A 23,231-nucleotide genomic window follows, 5' to 3' on the forward strand; every position below is an offset into this window, starting at 1 on the left:
AGTGGACATAGGCCTTTGCATAAATAACGGGACAAAGAGCTTCAAACAAGCGCTCAAAGGATTCAAAAGGAAACCGATGGCATAAAAGTAAAGAAAGCCCATGAAGCTAGGAAAATCAAAACCTTACAGGTCCTAGGTTCCAAAAAATTCAATTCCCTCCTTGAATGTCTTAGTGAGATAACAAAGGTGATTGGCAAGGTAGAGGAGATTATAAATTCCAACTGCAATAGTTTTAATTGCCTAGAAAATAGAGTAGATGCTACTAATCACAAACTGGATGGTATTGAGAACACATTTAAAAAATTTGGGGAGCAGAGCCACAGGATAATGAAGGTTGCCTTAGTGAGCATAAAAGCCCTCATCTGCAAGCTGGAGAGCTACCAAGAGGAAAAGGTTGTGGAGGGTATTATTGAGGTCAAAGATGACACCCTTGAGGATAAGGAAACTAGGGTATTACTGAGGCCAGTACTAAAAGGATGCAGAACCAGAGAAAAGAAATAGAGGACATCAAGTGGGCTATGGAAACTATGGATCAATTGGAGCTGGAAACAACAAAGATGCTTCAAAATTTGACCTAAGCTCAAGCTTCTATCAGTCAATTTTTGTTTTTAGTTTGTTCTGAACTTTTACTTGCTGGCATTTTGTACACCAACTATCTTTTCTTTAGTTGTTGTCTTTTGTTTAGTTGTGCGTTAATGCTTATATTTTGATCTTCCTTCTGTACTGGGTTTCAGGAACCCATCAAAACCCATTTTTCCTTTATCAAAAACATTATCAATTCTACTTGAACTACTTATAAAAATATAACATAGACACATAAACACATGTAATAAACAAACAAGTAATCTTATCAAATAAGTGTGTCTGATATGTACAAGTGTTAGATACATAAACAAACATGTACAAGTGTTTGATATGTATATAATCTCATCAAACAAGTGTCCAAGACATATGTCAAAAAAAGTACATGTATTTTACATATAATCTCATCAAACAATGATAATGTATAAACTAAGTCGGTCGACCCTCCACTGATCCATATCCTGAATGTTGTCCCTATAAAATAAAGTACACGCAAGAACACATTCATATAAGAAAATGCAAATATTATCGAACTATAAGTATGGAAATTTTACTTCAACATAAGTACATAAAAATTTTACCTGGTCTGATCCATCATCTGCACCACCAGAGTGTGCATGGGCCAAAGGTATCTGAGATGAAGAACTCAAAAGTGGTTCAGGAACCTGGATCCTATATAACTCAAAATTAAAATTGTGTTAACTAATAATTTTGAAGTTGAAATCCACTATTTAAAATCAATAAGTAATATAACCTTACAGAAAAGAAAAAAATAATGTGTACCTGACTATGACTATGTGCAGTTGTAGAAGGAGGCTACAAATCTACTAATATCTCCAACGTAATAGGACGCTATATATAATTCAAAATTTGAACTGTGTTAATAATTTTTCAAGTTGAAATCCACTATTTAAAATAAAATAAATACTATGACCTTACAGAAAAAATAATGTCTACCTCATGAGACTCGATGACTCTCTAGATCCTCTTGATCTCAAATGAATGGAAGGAATCATGGTCAACATCTATATCCAATGATGTATCCACTGAATTAGCAATAAGAAGACTAGTATAGTGACCATGAGCTTGAGAAGGAGCTATAAAAGTAATAGGCAGTAGCAGTATCGGTCATGGTGGCTTAGGTTTCAGATTGCCTGGTGTAGACTGAGGAGGAGGTGTGGGATCAACTGATGTATGTGGTGGAGGGGTTGTAGGATGCACCAAAATTCTCTCCTCTCTCTTGATATCATCGTGAGATGCTCTACTACCATGGATCCTAGATCCACCTCCATGTACATGTTGTCTCACCTGTGTTGGTACATTCTCGAGTGGGATCTCAAGAATGAAAGAAATAAGCGTATATATGAAACCAGTAAATCACTAAACAACAATGCACTCATCTATTGCAAAGGATCAACCTCTATCTACTGTGCAGTGTCAAGTGGAGATGGTATATCTACATAGGTATAAGAATCAATGCCACTACTAGATGTTAGATTTGTAGCTTGCAAAATGGTACCCTGCAATCACAACAAATATCTCCCAACATGACTAGATGTCATTTAGTCAGCTTGAGTAGCAATCTGTGCAATGTTGGAGTACATATGTCTCCTAGCATTATTAGTTGTTGCATTTGACGCCTGTGATAACTCCAAACGTTTTGGTAGAACCAAAAGTTTTTGGACCAACTAATGCTTATTTATTAATGAGAACTCATGCATCAAGTTGTCTAATTTTATCATTTAGCCTCTTTGTCCCCTACCCAACATTCACTGGTATAGATGTATAAAAAATAAAGTGGCCACTCATCCTTTTGTGGCCACATATGATGAGTTGCCAACCATCTAGGATATATGAATGGTGCCACAAATGGATCAATGCATCTTGTAACTAAATATCGTCTAATCTTACGTTGTCTCAGTCTTTGATAATGGGGGAACATAGTATGGACCTGTGTAGAAGATACATCACTACTCTTGACTTCTCATTTCACCGTAAGGAGTATATATCTGAATAGTGTCAATCATATGTAGCAACTTATCCCTAATAATCTTTTCCCTTTCCTTATTAGGTTGGGTTGTGGAAAAATCTAATTTGGATGCAAGATGGTCTAGTGTACGCTATAGGGCCTAAGTGGTTTCGAAAAAAATTCAAGCGCTGGCCTCACTAACACTAGAAGGCCTTTGATTAGACTGTCTAGATGTCTGGTTAGTGCCCTCATGATGAACTCTACCATCTGATGCCTGATCGGCTATATGGAAAATATCTGTATGTACATAACTTTAAAAGCAAAGAATTTTTAAAATAATTATTCAAAACAATTTTAAACAATTAAAACTAATACTGAAAACTATTTTAAACTAATTCAAACATATTTCAAAATTATATAAAATTGTAATTTAAAGTACAATTCAAAGTAATTGAAACATTTGATACAAATTACTTTAAAGAAACATTAAAATTAAATACACATACACATACACATATACAAATTAGTTTAAACAAATATTAAAATTAAATACATGTACATGACACACATAAACATATACAAACACATACACACATACATCTGTATACACACACATACTATACCTACCTCCATACATACACAAATGCACAAATAAATACACAAGTATATAAATATATACTTGTACACACACACACATACACCCACATACACACATATGTGCATGCATACATGCATACATCCACATACACACATATGTGCACATACACACACATACACACATATGTTCACACATACATACATGCGTACATGTATGTGTGTATGTATTTCTATATATATGTGTTTATGTGTGTATATGTGCACATATGTGTGTATGTGTATGTATACACATGCATGCATGTATATGTGTATATATGTGTGTATGTATGTATGTGTGTTTATGTGTGCATGTGTGTATGCATGTATGTATGTGTATGTACACATATGTGTGTGCACATGTGAGTATGAATGTATGTATATTTGTATATATGCATGTTGATGTATGTATGTATATTAAATAACATCTATGTATGTATGTATGTGTCTATGTATGTATGTGTGTGAGTATGTATGTTTATGTGTGTGAGTATGTGTGTATGTATGTTTATGTTAAACACACATACATACATAAATACATACATACACTCACATACACACGTACACATACACATGCATGCATACATACATATACACACATACACATAGATATACACACATACATACATATACACATATGTACATACATACACACAAACATACCCGCACATACCCATTCACACACTTGTACATCTATGTATGCATTTGTATCTATGTGTATGTGTATTTGTGTGTATGTGCACATGAGTCTCTGTGTGGGTGTGGGTGTGGGTGTAGGTGTATGTGTCTATGTCTTTGTATGAGTACGAGAATTTATTTTTTATGTGTAGTGTATTTATTATAATTTTTTATGGTTTATATGTAAGGGTAATGAGAAAATGATTTTTTTTTTTTTATTTAATACGTATATGTGCATATTTTTTAATAGTTTCATAGTGTCATTTTTCACATTTTGCTAGGAATAATTTTATTTTAACTTTTTTCTAATGTTTTCCTTCTAAATTTTTTTTAAAAATTAATAAACTATTCAATAAAAATAAATATAGCAATAAATATCTTTAGTTTTTAAATTACAAATACAAAACCAAAAAAAAATGAACCTACCTGGAAAAATGGGGGTTGGAAATAAGCTCTTTATGAGTCCGGCCAAACTCCCAAAGCTTCTTAGGGTGCAAATGGGGGTCGGTGGAGAAAATGTCATTTTATATAACCGATACTCTAGTCGGACTCCTGACACCATTTCAACACCACACAAGTGCCACACAGCCCAGGTGTATTCTGGCTGGACTATGTCCGATCAGACTACCCATAGTTGGCTTAAGTATGGCACAGGTTCATGCATTTACCCCCTACTCTTTGGACTCTATAATACACTTGCTACTTTTGAACAAGCTATCTTGGCCCTATTTTTAGACTCGACAACATGTGTGGAAGTGTATATGGATGATTTTACTATCTATGGGAAATCATATGAAGAGGCATTGAGTTGTCTAAACTAAATATTGAAGATATGTAAAGACGACAAATTATCATCTTGGATCATCACATCTCTAAATGAGTCAAGGTAGACTCTATAAAGGTAGAAGTTATTCAATGAATACCAATACCCTAGAATCAAACTAATATAAGGATTTTTTTGGCCCCTGCAAGTTATTATAGGAGATTTATTTAAAGAAAGATACAAAATTCACTTCAACAAAAGACTATCAAGAGTCTTTTGAAGCTATTAAAAAAGTTGTGACAATTTCTCTTGTTATAAATGTAGCAATGTGGCAAAAACCATTTCATATTCACGTTGATGCATCCAATCCAACAAATGAAATTGTCCTCAGTCAAAAGGATGAGTCTAGAGAAATGCATGAAATGTACTACATCAATAAGAATCTCAATCTAGCTAAAATGAAATACACCACAATAGAAAAATAATTATTGGCAATTGTTTTATGCAATTAATAAATATAGACATTACATTATATTGGTTACAATTTTTTTGTCAATACAGACCATGCAACTATCAAGTACCTAATGAACAAGGTTGTAATAGGAGAATGTATTATTAAATTGTTACTAAAACTTCAATAATTTGGCATGGCCATTGTTGATAAACTAGGAAAAGATAATGTCATAGCGGATTTTCTATCAAGAATGGTTCTATAAGGTAACAATGAACCAATCAAGGATACATTTCTAGATCCAATCACCTTTGTTGATACTGTAAATTATTTGGTGATGGGGAAGTATCCTTCTTAATTTAGCTCAAAATGAAAAAAACAAACTAAGTTGTAAGAGTTGTAGGTTTAATTAAATGGATTAATGGCATGTTGTTTAAAATTTGTCTTGGCCATATTAGAAAGAACATTGAGATATAAGTGAAAATTATATCACTAATATAAATATACAATTTAGGATGTAATGAATATACAATATTGCAAGTTGACGTAACTCCATGTATAATGTATTATGTGATGTAATGTTCATGTGAATATTCTAAAATTATCAATTTTACTTATATCTTCTTTTCTCAATTCTTTTTAACTCAAATTTTCAAGAGATTCAAGCCCATATCCTTGACCTATGTGTACTACTTCTAACATTTTGGTTCGAATGTCAAGACTTTAGTAAAGTGATAAAGGAAAGGTCGAATCAATACATAAAGGGAATGTCAAATCAATACTATCATTTGTTATGGTAAAATACATTATTAAAAGATTATTTAAGACATTGGAAAAAAATACTGGGTAGAAATAGTAATACTATACATATGTATCACACTTTTATAAAGAAAATAATCAATACACAGAAAGTTTATTATTTAAATTTTAAAATGATGTAAATGAATTTAAAATGTTGTTTATAAGATACATTTAAAAGTATTTCGATTTATCATTTTTCTCCTCATAGATTACTTGAAATCTAGTGCATGAAAAAAAAGAAAAGAAAATTCAATGATTTTTTTAATAATTTTTAAAGTAAAACTTACTCAAAACGTTACAATTTTCATTTAAATTTTTTATGATTTAAAAAATGTAACCTTGGAGAGGATTCTCTCTCTAATACACTATCTTTTTCAAAAAATCTAGATATATGTGATATATATTTACTAATAATTAAATAGAATATGATCGGCAAACTGAACACAACGTGACATCTTCATCTAATTAGAGGAAGAAAATTTGATGTACTTATTGCTTTTAATAATGACACAAAAGAATGAGTTTGTTATGATGAAAGGTGGGAAAAGAGATAGAGACACTTTTATCGACTATGAATCTAATGTAAGAAATTTACAAACAATTTTTATTCAGAGAATTAAATATGATCTTCCTCAGTGAAGTCAATATGTTCGCAAGTTGAATCTGATTCCAAACATGGATTTTCGCCCACCAAAATATGTCGAACATCAACATTTTCTAACTCATGGACATCAATTGGAGATCCAATCTTAGTGTGACTTTCAATCATTGCACCATCTTCAACTAAAATATTTTCCCAACTTGAATCTAATTCAAAGCACAGATTTTCCTCCAATGCAAGCATGGCATCAACATTTTCTAATCCATCGACATAAATCGAGGATCCAATACTAATGGGACTTTCAGTCATTGCACCATCTTCTAGCAAAGTGTTGGTAGTATAATCTGACTCACAACAGCTCGTAGGTACTTGTAAATCTCTTAAATGACCTTCAATTTGCTTGGTTTCTGCATCTGCATTTGGTTGCCCTAGATTATGAGAAGTAGTATTCAAACAAATTTTATGAATAGGCTCCTCACTAATATTGTTTTGGGAAATAACATCATCTTCTTATTTCTTGACGTAAATTTCACCTATGTATAATCCATCATCCAAGTTTGGACCCAAGTTCAACTCAGGTAGCCAATTACTTCTCTGCTGTAAAACTGGTGCAAAATGGAATCAAATCCATTTTCATTTATAACTGAATTCACTTCTGGACAACTACAATTGTTTGCATCATTCCTGTATGCTAAAGTTTCAATGTCTTGATTTTCATGTGTACCTGGTTACATATAACACAAGAAGTTAATATCAATATTAAACAAAAAAACTTGACAGCGGCCACAAATAAAGTATTGTACCATGTCAAACTAAGGCACAAGAGCTTTTAGTTCAGGGTATAGCGACCCAGCATCCGGTCAATCTTAAACGATACACATTAAGTAACATATGAAATCTAGAGAATGTTAGTCAACTCTAACTGTTTAACACTTTTAAGTCCATAAATGTATTAAGCCTAAAAAATGTCAGTCAACTCTCAATGTTTAACACTTTTAAGCCTAAAAATATAAGCTTAATGTGTATGATTAAACCGTTACCCAGCACCCTAACAAAGTAATGGACAATGCTTAGATGTAATTTGATCCTACTGTTTGGCCACAAAATATGTAGTACCGATTGTAGATTGTTCAAAATTTGTGTACCCAGTTCTATTGTGGGAAACTTTTGTATCCAATTTATCAGGAAGATGTAAACCTAACATTATTATCTTTCAACAGTAATTATGGGCTCCTCTTGTTCAAGGAGAAAACATGCTAATTGCTACATCGAAGCTTTGTAAAACGACAGTGTTCTGGTTCAGGGTGTTTTAAAGTAAATCAGGACCAAGAAAATAATCATTCTGCGAAATGACCCTCTCTTTCCTTGATATATGAGCCTCGATTCCCGACTTGACGGGTTTTTTAAACAAAATGATTTGCAGTTTCGCTCCACAAAATAAGAAGATAAACTTAGAGAATTGTGAACAAATATGTTGCTCCGAGCTCTGTTATTTATTTGATAGTTTCTAAAATAAGGCTGTAGCAGTCACACCCACAAGGGTAATGGACGCATCGATTGGATCTATAAGTTAAAACGTAGTTTTCAATTTATAATTTTTTAAAATAAGGTTTTACTAATTATAGTGGCCACTGTAATGGATATATTAACCTACTTTTAAATTAATCAGATAAAGATATATATTAAAATCTTGTTAATAAGTAGCAATCACATTTTAGTGTGCGATGTTGAAGAGGTCTGGAAAGTCAATTAGGAAGAAAGTATACCTTTTACATATATTTTCATAGTCCATGTGGTCAATTAATAGATGAATTTTATGCAACAAAAATCTTAATAGAGAAGTGATATCTCCCATTCAACTATGCATATGCTTATAGGGATATGAACATGATTGAAATAGAGCCTTTAAATTAGGAAGATAATCAAGATCAATTACCAACAAGATCATGTTATGTCTTCAATAGGGAGTGAAGGAGAGAGAGGGATAGATAATGATGGAAAGGAGAGATAGAGAGGGAACAAAGAGAGGAGGGTTAAGTAGATAGAAATAAGGGATGGAGGTAGAGAGGAGGGTAGAGATAAGATGGAGATAGAGATGGAGATGGAGGTGGAGAAGGATGTAGCTATGTAGAGAAGGAGGGGGGGAGATAAGGAGGGGGGGGACAACTAGATCGATAGATATGGAAGAGATAAATATAAATAGAGGGATAGAGGGGGGGACACTGTTAGAGAGATAGAAAGATCAAGATAGAGATGGGAAGCGACATAGAGAGAGGTAAAGAGATATAGTTGTAGAGATAGGTGGAGAGATACCAAGATAGAGATAGAGGGAGAGATCAAAGAAAAACTATAGAAAGGTTAAGATAGAAAGGCAAAGAGATATAGGTGTAGAGATGTAGGAATAAGGAGAAAGGTTGGGGATATAGATGTAAAAGAGAGGGAGATATGTCTAGAGATAAAGGGTGAGAGACGAAGATAGAGGCAGAGATGAAGATAACGGGAGAGATTAACAAGGACGGAGAGAAGAGTGGGAGAGGAAGAGATATAGATAGAGGGTGATATAAAGAGATATAGAGGGATATGGAAAGAGATTGAGAGATAGGGAGAGTGATAGAGAGATAGGGAGATAGAGAAAGTCACAAATAGAGATGGTGAAAGACAAAGAGTGAGATGAAGTAAAAGAGATATTGAGGGAGGTAGAGAAATAGAGAGCCCAAGAGGTAGAGGGGGAAAGAGAGACTGATAGTAAAGGTCACATGTTTATGATTCCATATTATGCATGCATGTCTACCAATGTAGTTGTGATATATGTCATAACCAATTCTAGATCTCTCATTTTGGTACAAGCAAGGAGAAAGTAAGAAAAAGTTGTAGAGATTCACTTTATATATGTCAAATGCATTTGCTTAAAAGTTTATAAGTAATTTTCAACAAATCCATTTTGTGCAATTTTTGCAATCATAGCAAGCCATGAGATGAAGGTAGAAAGTAGGTTCTTATTTGAAACTTCTGACCAACTATCTCATGATGTTAGACATCTTTCTAGCCGAACATTTATTTTTGATGACTCTTATATACATTCTCCTGAATTCCAAGCATGTATGGTTGTTTAGTATATAGGAAAACAAATAAGAGAACTAGTGAACAACATTAACCCAGAAATGCATCCACAAGTGTTTAAGGAATTACAAGATGAAGTAGATAAGGAAATGAAAGAGATGATCACTGAAAGGGGAAGAAGATTATTATAAGAAGAAGGGGTCTAAATGCTCAGCCATAGGTTTTGACAACTTAAGGAGCAATTAGAACATGAATGTTAAATTGAGTGTTGGAGCTATAGATGAGATCTACATTGAATCTTTGTATACTTGGGCCTTATATCCACCAGGTAAGAGGTCTCTTAATATTGAGGATCCAAGTTAAATATATGGATATCTTGTTCATAGATTAGAAGACATGAACCTTGTTGAGGGTGCAGATCTTACACTTAATGGAACAAAATTTATGAAGGCTCATATTGAAAAACTGGTGAAAGAAAACACATGGTATAAGAGAGAAAATGAGCACTTGAGAGAAGAAAATGTGAAGTTTGGAGATAGACTGCCATCTTATTCAGGGAATGCTCCGTTACCAATAACTGATGCATTGGATCATAAGAAAAGGCTAATGAAGGTTACTTCAAAGAGGTCTTATTGGAATTTAGAAGTAATAAAGTTAGAGAAAAGAATGAATGGATAGTTTAATAGTGGAAGTCTTTAAAAGCCAATGTTGTCATAGAGTTAATGAATGAAATATTTGAAAAACTATTGCTACATGTTGATAGATTTCGGACTCTATTTGTTGGAACATACAAGGCCATTAAAGAGCATGAAAGGTTACAAGGAAGGTTAGAACAAAATAGAGAGGAAGTAACACAAGATCCTATTCAGGAGAAGTCAGAATATGCAACAAAACAAGTTGATAAATGGATAAAAGTACATAGAAAGTTTAATAAGAAGTTTCAATGAAAGAATAAAATAGATATGATCAAATGAAAGACACTCATTTCCCCTCATTCCTTAAGGATACTGATAGTAGTTTGAAAATTCTAGAAGAGTGGAAAATGGAGATTATCTAGATGTTACCAGAGGCTACAAGTATTGTCCTTATTAATGACAAGTTGTTGAGAATACAAGTGTTTAATTGAATAAAATGTTTTCACTAGAAATTGGAATGAAGCATGTCAATGGCCTCAATGGTGTATATGCTAACCAAAAATATATTGAACATTTGTCACAACTGAATTTATTTCTAACTTGTACAAAATGAAGGAGAGAGCACTTAGTGACTATACTCCACTTAAATAGAGCCTCGCCACACCTAATGGCCACAGGTGTTTATTGAAGAGTGAGGAAAATGGGGTATCCTCTACATGCATTCAAATATGCCAATCTTCTCAATAGATTACTTGTTATGTTTTATTTTCTTTCCTTTCTAATATTTTAGTTGTAATGTTATATGTCATCAAGTTGGTTAGATGAAATCAGCATCATCAGGCTTTGCAGTTTTGTTTTCAAATTCCCTCTAGCATTGAGTAAATATTTGTGCTTTATGAGAAATGTAAAGATTCTTTTAGCATATATTTAGTTACAAAGGGAATCAAATAAAATTTTGCCCAGTGTGCCAATTGATTTGAATCTTGTTGCTCCCTTGTATTATAAATGAGAAATCAAGATCATTGGCAAAGGTTATAGAATAGACATTTGGATGGGTAGCTTGTATGTAGTCTAATTTTGTTTTAGTAATGAAATGCAATTTGCAAAAAAAGTTTGTCTCTGATATTGTATCAACCATTTTGAAAAATTAATGAGAAAATGCTTTAGGATTATCTCTAACTTGTGTCATCTTATTCACATGAACTAGTACATTAAGGATGTATTGATTTGTCTTTTTTCTCTTTGTGTGAAAGTATAATGCATTTGATAAGTTTCTTTCAAGAAGAGAATTCGTCTCTAAGAACATTGTAGTGAACATGAGTATATGTGTTGTGATCACTGAGTAGAATTGTGGGTGCATATCTAATTAACATTTGTATAATGCATAAGTGTTGGGATTAGATGATTGGATTTAAATCAATTGTGGATATAAAATATATATACTATTTGACTCCATAATAATCAATTCCCTAGTTTGATTCAACAATAATATATGGCAATATGTTGTAAGTGTCTAAAAATACCTATAGGTGAAGGGAGGAGACAAATTGGAGATGATTCACACTCTATTTTCATTAAAAACAATTAAATTTATGCTTATTGAGAAAAAATGTCAAAAAAAAAAAAACTAAAAGTGTTAAGTATGTCTTTTCCATCTTTATAATTACATAAGCTACTTCTAAATTAAAAAGAAATTTCTAAAAAATATATATATTGTTTTCCTATATAAATTTTATAGACTCAACCAAATTATATAAAGAATATGATCCCTAATCTTAAAAATACCAAATACACTTTAGTAGAATCCATTTATAAGAAAGTAGTGATATTGTCTGTTATCATACATAGTAATTGAACTCTACCGCTTCCATGTTGATAAACTTATAATTAATTGAAATATACAATATGCCAATTAGGCTCAACTACTTAGGTAATAATTACCATTTGGAAGACAGAAGATAAATCTTTAGGTATCAAGTGGGGCCATTTCACCTACTACCATTAGAAAACAACCACACAACTCATGCCTAATTGCCCACATACATAGTCTATAACACAGTTACTTTCGATGGGGGCATTTTTGAAATAATAAGATCATTTCTAGAACTTAATAACCCAGACTCCATTAACACAACAAATTGGCTTCACACCTTTTGCAAATCATGTTGCTTTTGCAAGGTCTTTGAAGTCCTCTTCTGTACGCTCTTTTCAAACTGGGTTGAATGCCAACATGCAAAGATATACATTAAATGTTTTCTTGGCATAAGAAGAGGTCTCTATATCCACTGGAAAAATGAAATCCACTCCAATCATGTTTCAATTATTTGGGAAGGACTTGTGACAATTCTTCAGAAGCTTTATAGAATAATCATCACTCCACTCGTGCAAAATCTAGTATTTCTACTTGAGCTTTGCACAAAATGCATCTTGGGGGCCCTTCATAGGCCATTTTAGTCAAATATTTATGCTGCAAGGATCCTCTTTTTGGAATCCAACCATGCAAAGATTCTTGTGTTTGGGATAATCTTGCTACTCCAAAATAGTTTTAGTGGAATATCTTGTTCCTCTTGATTCCCAAAGTTTGCTAGAACTCTATAGTCATCTTTAGGATTCTATTGTCCTGGTTTAGAGCAATCCCATATAAGAGAATCTTTCCCTCTTCTGCAATTAATATTTTTCTCTAATGAGGTTTGATAGCTGGTTGATTTCAGCAGTAGCAATAGGCAATCCCTCCAATTGCTTCCAGCTCCATCCTTGCATTCTAGTAGCCCTATCCAAAACCAAATAATCACTAACTCAAGATCCCCAATACTATTGAAGACAATGCTTAGCTATTAGAATATTGAGAGAGTTGTCAATGCTTGGATATCCTCCCCATGAGTCTTCCAAGAAAAGGCTAAAGGATCCATCGTGGATATCCCAAGACAAAGAGTTTGAATTAAATTTTTGCATGTGACAATGAAATTACAAGTTCGAGATCCCTTTGGATGAGAATTACATCTTAGAAGATTTTGAGGATCCACATCTATTAGGTATTTTGTTGCCATTATCCTTAGCCATATTTCTTTCGGGTCTATAATGAACTTCCAAACTAGTTTAGCTCCCAAGGCTTTGTTCTGCAAGTGAAGATTATTTATTCCTAGACCCACCATGGACTTGGGTTTGATGATTTTATCCCATGAAATTAGAGAAATTTATGTTTTTCTTTAGTGTTTTCAAGAAGAATTTTCTCATCTTTTTAATGATGAAGGAAGTTGCACCAGTAGTGAGGGATAAAAAGGATACAAGGTAGATGGGTAGAGAAGAAAATAACTGCTTGGAGCATTACCAACCTACCAGCCCATGAGAGCCATTTCCCTTTCTAGGAGTTAATATTTAGATACATCTTTAACTTCAGAGGATCCCAAAGTTTTGAGTTCCTCAATCCTCTCTCAATTGGGATGCCGAGGTGAATACAAGGAAGAATGCCTACTTTATAGTTCAAAATTATTGGGATTTGAACCTCTAATGGGCCAGGGGTGGAGAAGAATTTTTTTTTCTTTATTGATAATTTGGCCCAGGGCATTCCTAAAGGATTATAGGAGCATTTTTAGCTGAATTGCTTCCTTGATCTTTTCTACACCTAGCAAGAGGTTATCATCTGCTAATTCTGATGCCAGTCAATGAAACATCTGATGAGGATGTTGCATGTCCTATGGCATTCTCTCGTCGGATGGGTGTTGGAATTTTGACATCCACCCAAGAAACATTCAACGAGGATGTTGTATGCCCGATGATATTCTTTTGTCAAATGAGCAATCATGTTCGCCTTTAGAAGATTCCCGGGTGTCATCAGAATTCTGACATCCACATAAGAAACATTCGATGAGGATGTTGTATGTCCGATGACATTCTCTCACTCGATGAATGGTCATGGCCATTGTCAGAAGATTCCTAGGTGCCATCGCATTTCCAACGCTAGTCAATGAAACATCCTATGAGGATGTTGTATGTACTATGGCATTCTATCATTAGATGGGTGTCAAAATTCCAATGGCCACCTAGGAAACATCCGACGAGGATGTTGTATGCCAGATGACATTATCTCACTGAATGAGTGGCCATGGCCGCCGTTAGAAGTCCTGGGTGCCTTTGGAAATCTGACGCCAGTCAATGAAACATTTGACAAGGATGTTTTATGTCTTATGGCATTCTCTCATCGAAAGAGTGTCAAAATTATGACATCCACTAAGGAAACATCTGATGAGGATATTGTATGACTGACGACATTCTCTTGATGGATGAGCAATCATGGCTACTATCAGAAGAGTCCTAGGTGCTGTCAGAATTCCGACATCCACCCAAGAAATATCCAACAAGGATGTTGTATGCCCGATGACATTCTCTCACCAGATGAGTAGTCATGGCTGCTATTGAAAGAGTTGTGGGTGCCATCAGAATTCTGACACTAGCTAGTCAACGAAACATCCAACAGGGATGTTGTATGTCCTATGGAATTCTTGGTGTTATCTTTTATGAATGGTTGGTAAATGTTTTGTGGTTTACATTTATGCTTCACTATTATATCTATTGTTTTGATATTCAGTTTATGTATTCTAGTAATAATGTTTCAATTCTTAAAGTTCTATAATCTATTGACAACTGATTCACCCCCTCTCTTAGTTGTCCTTTGGTTATCTAAGCTATCTAACAACAACAACATGTTAAATGTGGTCTAAAGTTTTTGTGGAACTTTTTTTAGAGTGGACATGGAAAATGAGAGCATGATGGAGCAGGAGCTTGTGTGAAGCATTCACTTTGCGAATATAAACTTGGAGGTAATAACATACAAAATTCAAGTGAGATAGTAGAATGGTGCAAAAATTATTTTGATGCACATGACACAACATACAAAAAATGCTATTTTTTGGAACTTAAAGATATTGATCGAAAATAATTGCCTAACAATTAATGGCATTAGAAATTTGCATCAAGTGATGACTACAGGACATAGCAAACCTCTTGTGATTCAGGTTAGATAAAAATCATGTTTTTGTGTTCATTGCATTGAAAACAATACAAATATTCAACAATGTTAGAACATTATAGATGGATTTGTTTCAAAATGGAAGATGAAACAATTTGTCACAGTCCCTCCTTTTCAAGATAGTGACATTGTAGATATTCATGATCTATATATTTAGATGATTATTAACGTGTTTCTGATTTAGTTGTGTGAGGTACACTTGCATTTTATTTAAATATACTTAAATTTTTTCATGTACATTATTTAAATTTTTATTCAATATGAATTGGTTTTACATTCTACCATATAGTTTATAATTTAATTGTTCGTATTTTGCCTTGTACAGGTGATATTTTTGGTGTGCTTGTAGATCCTAACAATGTAGAAGGTGTTGACTATAACCTACTATGATGAACAAAACCGAAATGTAAATTGTTAGAATCAATGGAAGATATTGATGGGGAACAATATCCCACTCAATTAGTCATTGTTGAAGGTACTTATTGTGAACAAATAAAGATAGATAACAATGGTGTCACATTTACTGAATACATGCCCGACCAGAAAGTTTTTCACTATAGTCACTTAGTTATAGAAACAAGATTACATTTTGAAACTTTACAAAAAAGAGTTTGTGTCTCCCAAAAGTGGACATTACCTTTCGAAGATCATGAAAGGATATTAGAGATACTAAAAGATAGAGGATCCATATTTTATGTACCATGAGCTCACTGAATTTATTAGAACAAGTGAACTGATGTATTTTTTTGACCATGATACATGTCTATATATGCATATATATGTATGTACTATTTTTTTGGATCATCATACATATGTATGTATGTACATTAGAGCTCTTTTTTGGATCGCTATACATATGTACACACATGTATATTTGAGTTATTTTTGCAACATGTGTACATGTACATTTGAGTTTATTTGTTGCAACTTCTTTGAAATCAAAATTTACACATTTGAGTTAATATGTTGCGTTCTATCTTATATTGATTTGAATCACTTATTTGAATTGAATTAATTAATTGATCTGAATTTATTTGATTAAATAATTTGATTTAATTTGATTAAATCATAGGATGTATTTCAATCACTTAATTGAATTGATTTAATTGATTCATTGGATTGATTTGAATCACTTAATTAATTGATTCATTCATTTGATTGGTTAATTAATTGGATTGATTAAATTATTGCATTAATTCATTGGACTGATTAATTGATTTGAATTAGTTTGATTAATTTATTGAATTGGTTTGAATTGATTTGATTAATTGATTTGAATTAATTTGATTAATTCGTTGATTTCATTTGATTGATTAATTTCAATTAGTTTGATTAATTCTTTGAATTGGTTTGAATTGATTTGATTATTTGATTTGAATTAGTTTGACTAATTCATTGAATTCGTTTGAATTGATTTGATTAATTTATTTGCATTAGTTTTATTAATTCATTAAATTGGTTTGAATTGATTTGATTAATTCATTGAATTGAATTGATTTGCTTAATTCAGTGAATTCATTTGATTAATTGATTTGAATTAATTTGATTAATTCATTGAATTGAACTGATTTTATTTGATTAAATGATTTGAATTAATTTGATTAATTCGGTGAATTCATTTGATTAATTGATTTGAAATAATTTGATTACTTCATTGAATTGAATTGATTTGATTAATAGATTTGATTCACTTTTTGAATTAAATTGATTTGATTAATTTAATAATTAAATCAACAATTCGACTAACTAAATCAAATCAACAATTAACAGTTCGACTAACTAATTAATTTAATAATTCATTGGCTTGAATTTATTTGAATTAATTTGATTTTAGTGAATTCATTTAATTAATTGATTTGAATTAATTTTATTAATTCATTGAGTTGAATTGATTTGATTTGATTAATTGGTTTGAATCACTTTTTAATTTAACTTTATTTCATTTGATTAATTGATTTGAATCACTTTTTGATTTCAATTGATTTGATTAACTCATTGAATTGAACTAATTTGATTAATTTATTTGAATCACTTTTTGATTTAAATTAATCTGATTAATTTAGTAATTAAATCAAAAATTCAACTAACTAAATCAAATCAACAATTAATAATTCAACAAGATAAATATCATGATTTATAATCTAAAATAACATGATCAATTCTACTGGAAGTAATTATAAAAATATAACATAGACACATAGACATGTGTAATAAACAAACAAGTAATCTCATCACTTAAGTGTGTCTAATATGTACAAGTGTGATACATAAACAAACATGTACAAGTGTCCAATATCTATATAATCTCATAAAACAAGTGTCAGATACATATATGTAAAAAAAAAGTATATGCATTGTACATATAATCTCATCAAACAAGGATAATGTATAAACTAAGTCGGTCGATACTCCACTGATCCATGTCCTGAATGTTGTCCCTGCAAAAGAAAGTACATGCAAGAAGATGTATATATAAGAACATGCAAATATTATGTAACTATAAGTAAATTTCACCTCAACATAAGTACATGCAAATTTTACCTGGTTTGATCTATTATCTGTACCACCAAAGTGTGCATGGGCCACAGGTATCTGAGATGAAGAACTCAAATGTGGCCCAAGAACCTGGATCATATATAATTCAAAATTAAAATTGTGTTAACTAATAATTTTGAAGTTGAAATTCACTATTTAAAATCAATTAAATAGTATGACCTTATAGAAGAAAAAAACAATGTGTACCTGACTGTGACCATGTGCAGGAGCAGAAGGAGGCTGCAAATCTACTAATGTCTCCAATGTAATAGGGTGCTATATATAATTCAAAATTGGAATTGTGTTAATAATTTTCCAAGTTGAAATCCACTATTTAAAATCAAATAAATAATATGACCTTACAAAAAAAACAATATGTACCTCATGAGACTCGAAGGCTCTCCTAATCCTGTTGACCTCGAATGAATGGAAGGACACATGGTCAATGTCTATATCCAATGATGTATCCTCTAAATTGTAAATAAAAAGACTGGTATAGTGACCATGAGCTCAAGTAGGAGCCGTAAAAGTAATAGGTGGTAGTAGTGTAGGTCGTGGTGGCTCAGGTTTCGGATTGCCATGTGTAGGCTGAGGAGGAGGTGTGGGATCAACTGATGTATGTGGTGGAGAGGTTGTAGGATGCACTAGAATTCCCTCCTCTTTGCCCATATTACCATGAGATTCTCTACCACCATGGCTCCTAGATCCACCTCCATGTACATGTTGTCTCACCCGTATTGGTACATCCTTGAGTGGAATCTCAAGAATCAAATAAAGAAGTGTATATGAATCCAATAAATCAGTAAACAACAATGCACTCATCCACTACAAAGGATCAACCTCTGTCTACCATGCAACGTCCAGTGGAGATGGTATATCTATACGGCCATCAGGATCAACACTACTACTAGATGTCACATCTTTAGCCTATGGAATGGTACCCTGCAATACCAACAAATATGTCTGAACATAATTAGATGTCATCTAGTCAATGTGAGTAGCAATCTATGCAATGCTGGAGTAGATATGTCACCTGACATTATCAGTTGTTATATCTAATGCCTGTGATAACTCCAAACATTTTGGTAGAACCAAAAGGTTTGGACCAACTAATGCTTATTTATTAACAAGCACTGGTGCATCAAGTTGTCTAAATTTATCATTGAGCATCTCTCTCCCCTACCTAGTATTCTATGGTATAGATGATTAATCAATGTCTAAGCCCATACGAAACTCTACAAACAATTGTTTGCAAAAATAAAGTGGCAACTCATCCTTTTGTGGCCACATATGATGAGTTGCCAACCATCTAGGATATATGAATGGTGTCACAACTGGAACGGTGCATCTGGTAACTAAATATCCTCTAATCTTACATTTTCTCAGACTTTGATAATGGGGGAACATTGTATGGACCTGTGTAGAAGATACACATCCCTACTCATGGCTTCTTAATTCACCGTAAGGAGTATATGTGCAAATAGTTTCAATCATATGTAGCAACTTATCCATAATAATCTTTTCCCTCTGCTTATTAGGTCAGATTCTGGCAAAATCTAATTTGGAGGCAAGATGGTCTAGTGCACGCTATAGGGCCTAAGTTGTTTCGGAAAAAAATCAAGCCCTGACATCACTATCACTAGAAGGCATTCAACCAGATTGTCTAGATGTTAGGTTAGTGCCCTCGCGATGAACTGTACCATCTCATGCCTGATAGGCCATGTTGAAAATTTATTTATGTACTTAATTATAAAAGTAAAGAATTTTTAAAATAATTATTCAAAACTATTTTAAACAATTCAAACTAATTCAAAACTATTTTAAACAGTTGTAATTTAAAGTACAATTTAAAGTAATTGAAACATTTGATACAAATTACTTTAAAGAAACATTAAAATTAAATACATGTGTACATACACATACACATACACATACACATACACATACACATACACATACACATACACATACACATACCCATACACATACACATACACATACACATACACATACACATACACATACACATACACATACACATACACATACACATACACATACACATACACATACACATACACATACGCATACACATATGTATATACAAATTACTTTAAAGAAACATTAAAATTAAATATATGTACATGACATACATACACATACACACATACATGTGTATACACACACATAATGTACCTACATACATACATACATACACACATGCACACATAAATACACATGTATATACATATACATGTACACACACATGTACACCTAGATACAAAAATACACACATACACATACGTGCATGCATGCATGCATACATATACATAAACACATACATCCACATACACACACATACACCCATATGTACACACATACATACATGCATACATGTATGCATGTATGTATGTCTATACATATGCATGTATGTGTGTGTACATGTGCACATATGTGTGTATGTGTGTATATGGGTGTATGTGTGTGTGTATGTATATATGTGTATATGTATATGTATGTGTTTATGTGTGCATGTGTGTATGTATGTATGTAAGTGTATGTATGTATGTGTGTATGTGTATGTACATGTATGTGTGTGCACATGTCTGTATGAATGTATTTATGTCTTCATATATGCATGTTGATGTATGTATGTATGTATGTATGTATGTATGTATGTATGTATGTATGTATGTATGTATGTATGTATGTGTGTGTGTGTATTTTCATGTGTTTGTGTGTATATATGTATATATGTACACATATACACACATGCATACATATGTGTACTTACCTACATACCCACAAACATACCCGCACATACCCATGCACACATATGTAAATGTATGTATGCATGTGTATATGTATTTTGTATGTATGTACACGTGAGTCTATTTGTGGGTGTGGTTGTAGGTGTATATGTCTATGTCTTTGTATGAGTACAAGGATTTTTTTTTTGTGTGTAGTGTATTGATTATAATTTTTTATGGTTTATATGTAAGGGTAATGAGAAAATGAATTTGTTTTTAATTATTTAATAGGTATATGTGCATATTTTTTTAATAGTTTCATAGCGTCGCTTTTCACATTTTGCTAGGTTTAATTTTTTTTTAACATTTTTCTAATGTTTTCCTTCTAAAATTTTTAAAAAATTTGATAAACTATTGAATAAACCTACCTCAAAAAATGAACCCACCTCGAAAAATGGGGGCTGGAAATAAGGTCCTTTTGAGCCCGGCCAAACTCCCAAAGTTTCTTAGGGTGAAAATGGGGGTTAGTGGGTAAAATATTAGTTTATATAACCAATAGTCTGATCGGACTCCTAGCACCATTTCAGCACCACACAAATGCCATGTGGCTTAGGTGTAGTTTGGTTGGACTGAGTCCCGTCGAACTACCCACAGTTGGCTTAAAGTGTGACACAAGTTCATGCATTTACCCCCTACTCTTTGGACTCTATAATGGACTTGCTACTTTTCAACAAGCTATCCTTGCCATTTTTCTAGACTCGATAATGTGTGTGGAAGTATACATGGATGATTTCACTATTTAAGGGAAATCTTATAAAGAAGCATTGGGTTTTCTAAACCAAATATTGAAGATATGTAAGGACCACAAATTATCCTTGAATCATGAAAATATTTTAATTAATGATTATGGAGGGTATCTTCTTGGGTCATCACATCTCTAAAGGAGTGAAGATAGACTCTATAAAGGTATAAGTTATTCAAAGAATCCCAATACCCTAGAATCAAACTAATATAAGGAGTATTTTGGGCCATGTAGGTTATTATGGGAGATTTATTTAAAGAAAGATACAAAATTCACTTCGACAAAAGACTATCAAGAGTCTTTTCAAGCCATTAAATAAGCCCTGATAATTTCTCTTATTATAAATGTACCAATGTGGTAACAACCATTTCATATTCATGTTGATGCATCCAATCCAACAATTTAAATTGTCGTCAGTCAGAAGAATGAGTCTAGAGCAATGCATGAAATCTACTACATCAATAAGAATCTCAATCCACCTAAAATGAACTACATCACAATTCAAAAATAATTATTGGCAATTGTTTTATGCAATTAATAAATTTAGACATTACATTATATTGGTTACAATTTTTTTGTCAATACAGACCATGCAACTATCAGGTATCTAATGAACGAGGTTGTAATAGGAGAACATTTTATTAAATGTTTACTAATACTTCAAGAATTTGGCATAGCCATTGTTGATAAACTAGGAAAATATAATGTCATAGCTGATTTTATATCAAGAATGATTCTATAAGGTAACGATGAACCCATAAAGCATACATTTCTAGATAAGCATTTGTTTCCCATTTCTATCCAATCACCTTGGTTGATATTGTAAATTATTTGGTGACGGGTAAGTGTCCTTCTCAATTGAGGTCAAAACAAAAAAAGAAACTAATTTGTAAGAGTTGTAGGTTTAAATAGATTAATGACATGTTGTTTAAAATGTGTGTTGGTCAGACTAGAAAGAACATTGAGATATAAGTGAAAATTATATCATTAATATACATATATAATTTAGGATGTGATGAATATACAATACTACAAGTTGACCTAACTCCATGTTTAATGTATTATATGATGTAATGTTCATGTCAATATTCTCAAATTATCAATTTTACTTATATCATCTTATCTCAATGCTTTTTAACTCAAAATTTCAAGAGACTCAAGCCCATATCCTTGACCTATACCTACTGGTTCCAATGTCAAGACTTTAGTAAAGTGCTAAAGGAAAGGTCGAATCAATACATAAAGGAAATGTTGAATCAATACTATCATTTGTGATGGTACAATACATTAATAAAAGATTATTTAAGACATGGAAAAAAAATAATGGGTAGAAATAGAAATACTATACATATGTATCACACTTTTATAGAGAAAACAATCAATACACATACAAATTTTCAAATTCAAACACCTAAATGTAACATTTATTATTTAAAATTTAAAATGATGCAAACGAATTTAAAATTTAGTTTATAAGATACATTTAAAAATACTTGAATTTATCCTTTTTTTCTAAAATTTTATAAAATAGTGAGGTGGATTGGACATTGCCAAAAAATAAAATCATTTTTCTCCTCATATTTTACTTGAAATCTAGTGCATGAAAAAAAAGAAAAAAAATTCAATGATATTTTTAATAGTTTTTAAAGTGAAACTTAATCAAAACATTACAATTTTAATGAGATATCAATTTTCATTTAAATTTTTTATGATTTAAAAAATGTAACCTTGGAGAGGATTCTCTCCTCTAATACACTCCATGCTTTTCAAAAAATCTAGATGTATTTGATATATATTTACTAAAAATTAAATAAAATATGTTGGGCAAATGTGAACACAATGTGACTTATTCATCTCATTAGAGAAAGAAAATTTGATGTACTTATTGCTTTTAATAAGGACACAAAAGAATGAGTTTGTTATGATGAAAGGTGTGAAAAGAGAT

The sequence above is a fragment of the Cryptomeria japonica genome, chromosome 11 (assembly GCF_030272615.1).
Source record: "Cryptomeria japonica chromosome 11, Sugi_1.0, whole genome shotgun sequence".
In the NCBI taxonomy this organism is placed as follows: Eukaryota; Viridiplantae; Streptophyta; class Pinopsida; order Cupressales; family Cupressaceae; genus Cryptomeria; species Cryptomeria japonica.